Genomic DNA, 6,949 nt, shown 5'->3' on the forward strand with positions numbered 1-6,949 from the left:
GCATTGCAAATAGTAAGTCGACTGTTTTCAAGAGCTCGCCCCTTTGCGTTTGAAAGTTCTTTAAAGAAATGGATGTCCGCAAAATTAAATACTTTCAAACTTACAAGAGAGTAGAGCACGGCATGCTTACGCGTACGGGCCAAAAGGTTGTTGCAAACGCGCAATGAAGGGAACGCAGGCTATGCAGGTGTAAACTTTGCACCAAATAGGGTGTAGTTATGAATAGAGAATGCGAACACAGAGGAAGGTATGAGAACGGCAGCGAGTATTCGCGAGTAAACTCAACTTAAGGGGGCGCTGCGAAGTCTGGCAACTTCCAGGCACTCTATGGCAACAGCCATCACCTCGCTTCAAAGGGGACGCTCCTACCTTCCATCCATTCGTCCATACACATGGCAGTAGGATAGATATAAGGCAGAAATGTTAACCAGAAATGGGTTCCGGTTGGCTACCCTGCACTGGGGAAGAGGGATTAGGGGACTACTATGGGGGACTAAAAGGAGGAAGAGAGAAGGGAAAAAAGGCATAACACACACACACGCACAACGCTGTCCGAATACAATACCGAGCTGAACTCAATTCCAAACCGCCCCTATGCTGTCCTTAGCTGAACCAAACTTGACGCTGCCTGTTCCCTGTAGCCTTTCATATGTCCCCAACCAATGTTTGTGACTTCGAGGTGTGCGCTTTTCCACGTTTTCTACGCGCGCGAACTTCAGTCGTCCCCAGTGACGATCTAGCATGGCGTTGCGAAGAGTGCTCGTTGGTGATTGTCAGCTGAAGCGTTTGTGCAGGTCTCGTCTACGGTTGCGCCCGTCGGCCGAGACCTGCACATTCAGCTTCAGCGGCTACGACGCCTTGCGCCTTGCAAGCGCTCTGCGGCGCATCAACCTGCTGCGCTCAGACTTCTGTGTATAGTGTACGTGGGAGGCAACGACCTCTCGAGGCCCAACACAAGTCCGCAGGAGATTTGCGACAACATCAAGGTATGTACGTGGTAGTACAACGCATCGAACTTCTACCGATTTCAGTAATGAGTTCTGAATTATCATTTCGCATCCTAAGCCCTCATCCTGCAGCTGCTACGCGACGTGGCCCCTGTGGTTCTCGTGGTGAAGGGGTCGTGCCACGCTGGTTCATCACGGCAGACGCCGAGGCGAGCCGTCGCTGGTTGAACCGCCGTCACCAGTTACTCAACCGCAAACTGACGGCTACGCTTAAGCGGATGCCGTCTGTGTTCATCCTGAACCCGGACGTGAGTACCGACATGCTTGTCTTGTTGTACGCTTTTGGAGTGAACAGACCACAAAAAGGCAAGTAGAAGACCAGATGAACATGGTGCTGGCTTGCAACATTTATTTGGCGTACAGGCAATCTCCGTTTGTTCGTGGCGAAACAAAAAACAGTCTAGGAAAAGTTGTTTAACGCATGCGGCTGTAACTTCCGGCCCCTTCTGGTGAAAGAGAAACTGAGAATATACATTCACATAGTCTTCGTCCCCTGCTGCTGTCATCTCAGCTTCCATATTTTATTCTATCAGTTGCACTTTTTTTTAGAGCAAAACAGTTGCGAATTGAGGCATGCACCCACAGGTACTACAAAGCAGTCATCCTCCATCATAGCAGTTTCCACCTTGTTGGTGTACTTTCTCAACTACTTGCAAGCATATACTAACTGCTTGCTGCATGAGAAATGATTGCATGCAGTATACCACACTTTGTGTGCTCACTTCATGAACTTTTAGTAACAACTCATGATAATGCATGGTGACACGACTACTTTCACTATCCAGTTGCGCACATTGCAAAGTCATGAAAAGAACATTGATTATGTATTGTTTACATTTCTCTGAAGAGGTCTTGCCCTGACGAAATGGATGAAAGTTTTAAGCAGCTATGTATGCGGGTGACATGTGCCAGTTGCCCAACTTATATTCTAATTTGCATTGAAGAAAATGTGCTGCAGCCATCACGTTTTGTGAATGCAGATTGTTCACAGTTTTAAAAAAAAAGGGCAGAGCACACTGTTGCTGTCATTCTTTACTTTCACACTCTGCCACACAATCTCAAGAAGTTGACCAATGTTAAGATTGGTTTTTCAGCACCTAAAATGCTGGGTAACATATGTAAAATATGATATCTGTTAACTGAGTGAGTGTTCAGAGGAGTGCAGGGTCTTGTCTCTCACTCACGGCAAGTAGTACGTTCGATAGAGTGGGTAGTGTCATAAAACTCTCAGTAGGCCTGCCTGCAAGGTTAAAACTGTAGGGCCATGAAGGATGCATGGCAGCACATTGCAGTACCAGTGGGTGCATATGTCGGTTTGCAGATTCATTCTCAAAAACATGAAGGTAAATAGGAGCAGAAAACTATAGAAATTCAGAAGACTGCTGCAGGAGGTGGTGACTGTATCAGTACATGCTCGCTATCATGACGCAGAGTTCACGTAGCTAAGGGGCACATGCAGGTATTAAAATATTTATCCTAGCATGCCTGCTTGGTGCCCTGCCATGAATATATATTCGGACATTTTATCTTCACTTTGTTTTCCTCAAAAACCACCTCTAGAGGTATTATTACATGAGGGGTGGGGTTACAGACATTTGAGAAAAAAAAAATAGAAGTACAAGCATTGCCTTTGAAAATTCATTTTATCTTCACTTCGTTTTCCTCGAAGACCACCTCCGGAGGTATTATTATATGAGGGGTGGGGTTACAGATATTTGAGAAAAAAATAGAAGTACAACCATTGCCTTTGAAAATGCATGTTATCTTCACTTCGTTTTCAGGCCACCGCCGTGGCTGAGTGGTTATGGCGCTCGGCTGCCGGCCCGAAAGACGCGGGTTCGATCTCGGCCGCGGCAGTCGAATTTTGATGGAGGCGAAATTCTAGAGGCCCGTGTGCTGTGCGATGTCAGTGCACATAAAAGAACCCCAGATGTTCGAAATTTCCGGAGCCCTTCACTACGGTGTCCCTCATAGCCTGAGTCGCTTTGGGACGTTAAACCCTCATAAACCATAAACCATTCACTTCGTTTTCCTCAAAGACCACCTCTGGAGGTATTATTACATGAGGGGTGGGGTTACAGATATTTGAGAAAAAAAATAGAAGTAGAAGCATTGCCTTTAAAAATGTATTGTCAAGGCTTCGAGAAAATGGCCATGTGATGGCGGCGACTTCATAGGGAAGGGCATTGCAGTCCACAATTGCTCGGGGGAAAAAAAAATCCTGAAAATGTTGTTGTGCGAGCAACAGGGGAAGTTATCTGAAACGGATGCACAGCGTGATGAGATATGTGGGTGCGATGCACAATGTAAACAAAGGCTGGCAATGCGGCGTCAAAGTAAGAGGCTTTCAAGGCTGTCCTCCAGAGACGAAACGCTGATGGAATAAGATTATGCATTATGCACGAAATGGATGGCATGGCTTTGAATTTATTCGAGCATGTTTGTTAGGTGTAACTGAGGTGGGTTCCAGATGGGACTGGCGTGCTCGGGTTTTGATCTGATGCGTGTTTTATATGCCAGAAGTTTCACGTGTTCAAATTAATTCTGTTTTAAGCAAGTGCTGTGTTTGTGTGGTCTGCTTTGTTTCTGCCTGTTCATGTGTTGTTTACTTCGAAAATGTACCAGAAAGGTTAAATTTTACTGTAGCTCTATGCTGTTGTGATGTTTTAAATGTTTCCCCGCGCTGGTTGCTCAGTGCCTAGGGCGCTCACCGAGCCCTGTGACAAAATGGCGCCCATGTGCTGCTATGTGATATTGCAAATGGTCGAGGTTAATTTGGAACCCTGCACTGCAGCAGCCCTCATAGCTCATTTCAGTTTTGGACATTAGCCCTAGATACCATGCGATGTTTCACGTATTGCCTTAGTTTGCCCTATTTCTGAACAAATTTTATTTTATTTTCAGCATCGCTTCCTGGATGCAGCTAAAGCAACAAAGAAGCACCTTTTTGCTGGTGATGAATACCATCTGTCGGCTGGTGAAGGAGTGGAGGAGCTGGCCGAGATCCACGTCAGGAGCCTGGAAAAGGTGTATAGACCAGGCATCCTTGCTCCTTTCTCAAGGGTGCCAACCGGGCACATCATTTACGCGTGCCATCACTGCGGTACAAAGGGCCATGTGAATGGGGACTGCTACGAGTACTGCAGGCCATAGGACCTGCACTACTACCTGCAGTGCTCGTAGCAGTGGGTACTGTAGTGACAGTGAGACCTATTTCTGCTATGCTTCTGAGCTAAATCTGCTCCTTGGAATCTGTTGACATCATCTGAGGTTTTCTGACATGCATTGACACCACAGAGCATGCTGACGTTTTTGCATTTAATCTTCACAGAACTTGCCACCGCTGTCGTTGAAATTAATCTGGATCTCTCCACTGTTGCGTCGCTTATAGTTCGTATGAAGCTTTGGGATATTCAACCCCGCATCACAAGGATTATTCACATCCACTAACGTTGGGCTGGCCTGCTTGGCAGCCTGCATTGGCAAGCTGGAAATCTTGGATAGGAAGAACAATTGGAAAGTGTGGAATTCTACTTCCCTGCAAGCTATGTCCTTGCGAATGGCAAGCTGTTTTATAAACTTATGGCGCAGCTACGTCTTCATTGCTTCGGAATAACGGCACCCCACAACCATGTAGTGCTCCATGTTGCCACTAGTCGAATACTTTTCATGGAGCCAAAGCACTTGCAGAACTTTGCAGTGCCCTTTCACCAAAGTTGTCACCTGCAGTACCTGGTTCCATATTTTCCACAAATACAAGCGACCATGTATCATACAGCTTGCCACTGTTCACAAACTGTCACAAGCAAACTGTTCAGCTCTGAATCGAAGACATTTAATGTATGCTGCAGTTTGCTTTGTGGTTCGCATTTCCGACAGTAAACTTTGAGGAACAGCCAACAACCGGTATCAGACGAGGTAGCAGGCACCTGGCTTGGGACCCATGGAGCTGTGCAATCATGAATGCATCTATCAACGACGAACACATTGGCAATACCAGCTGATTACAAGGTACAACCCAATTGTCTGCTGGTCTGCAATTTTGCTTGCACCAAGCTGCAAATTACTGACAGATGTCCAACACACCTGTTGGACACTACGAGTATAGCCACACAGTGGTGATCATCAGTCATCACCTTTCTTGCAGTCTGCGCAGACCGTAACCTGGCTCCACATTATTTACAGACTCGGCCAACCCATGCCTTGTGCTTGAGTGAACCGTTGCAGTCACAGCCATGTGAGTGCCCCTTCCAGCTCCCTTGTTCAGGCTGATCAAGCGTGAAGCTGTTTGTTCAACTGAGCGATATAGCAGACTTAAACTGCTGCCTCCGCTACAGCTCTCTAGCCCGCCACATCATCTTTGCAATTGGGGTCTGCCTCCTGCTGCAAAATAAGCTTGGTACTGTGCCCTTTTGCAATGCTGTGGTGCACACGTATTTCATCCAGGCCTATCATTGACTGACACTGTTTGAATCAAGTGCCATGGAGAGCATTGCCTAGTATCTAGATGTCTAATGAAAAAGCATCAATACCTCCGGCAGTCAGGTACAACAGCACCACTTTCTCTTTGGCTCCCTGCACTGCATAGCAGCCTTTCAGAAGATCTTCATGGTTCGCAGCTGTTTTGTGTAATTTTCTCTTTCAACGTTTCAAGCTACAGAACAGTCAGTACTGGACCTGTCTCCAAGAACATGTCTATTCTTAACTTGGTACCCCGGTTGTCTTGAGATTCTTAGGAATCTGTCTGCAAAACCAGCACCACCTTTCATTTGGCGAGCCCAGGATACAAGAATTTCTCAAGGTTAATATGAATCAGGTTCACAAGCATTGTCCCCGTGTCCATTCTGCTGTGGTGCCTTGCACGTCACTGCCTGCGTAGAGAAGGAGGCTGGTATTACACTTGTGTTTTTCAGAAAAGGAAGGAGGGATCACTTCAATTATTGTGACATGTTGGGGTAGTGATGTGTACTTAGTGAACTTAGTGAATGACTGCACGTTTACAACTGTTGTGTCTGTATTGCAACTGTAGAAACTGCTTAAAGAGTACAAGTGCAACGGTGTGCAGGTGTTACCTTTTATACAAAAATTTTAGCTCTGCACATTTCTTGACCCAGTTCCTCCCCTCATGTCTTTTTTGTAGTGCAGAGGCAGAAGGGTTAAATAGGGTACAAGTAATGCTTATGGAATGTCAATGTGGGTAGCGTTGGTTGAACGATCCTACCTGTTCTGTGTACGTGGCAATGTCTGTTCATTGAGAAATATGACGCTAAGTATTTACATGTTGAGTGTGTTTCTGCCACCACAGTTCCTGAGCTGCTCTGACTTCTTGGAAAGTGGTATCGAAAACTGGGGCTCAGGCAGGATTTTCTCACATCCAATCATACTTTACGTATTGGTCAGCCCTGTAACATTCCCACTGGTTCTTCTCATGCGCTTTTGAGTGCGATTCGCATTGAAATGTTATGCGGCCATTTGCTGTGCATTAGAGTTTACACTGACCACATAGGTCAGAGAGGTGTTCCTATAAGCCTTGCACCCCTGTCACATTTGGGGACAAGGGGTGCAAGCACACAGAACAGTAGGAACAAAACGCAAACACTAATGTTGTGTGAGTCACTCCTGTCCTCTGTCTTTTGGGCTACATGTCTCAAGATGAACAACCCCCTTCCCATTTTCCTCAAAAAGTGAAACTACAACAAACATCTACTCCTAACTTGTGAAAACAAAATGACAAACATAGAAGGAAGAGTAAATGAAGGCACAGCGCACGAAAGGCGGGACTGAGTCCCGCCTTTCGTGCGCTGTGCCTTCATTTAGTACCATGTACCGACTAGCCCAGACAAACACCTTATTATAGAAGGAAGAACATAAACATGTCTCGTCCTTGGCTTTCCATGTATTCTTCAATTATGGGAACTACTTCCTCGTTCAGCTACTTGTCC

At 46.1% G+C, this 6,949-nt stretch overlaps 1 long non-coding RNA gene across 1 annotated transcript; it reads left to right on the top strand.

Moving 5' to 3' along the window:
* Positions 1 to 565: 565 nt before the first annotated feature.
* LOC144094951 (uncharacterized) lies at positions 566 to 6,663 on the top strand. The gene is made up of 3 exons (XR_013306628.1): positions 566 to 986; positions 1,066 to 1,255; positions 3,912 to 6,663. It is a non-coding gene; the product is annotated as an uncharacterized LOC144094951 (long non-coding RNA).
* The last annotated feature ends 286 nt before the right edge of the window (positions 6,664 to 6,949 follow it).

The sequence above is a fragment of the Amblyomma americanum genome, chromosome 1, assembly GCF_052857255.1.
Source record: "Amblyomma americanum isolate KBUSLIRL-KWMA chromosome 1, ASM5285725v1, whole genome shotgun sequence".
Lineage (NCBI taxonomy): Eukaryota > Metazoa > Arthropoda > Arachnida > Ixodida > Ixodidae > Amblyomma > Amblyomma americanum.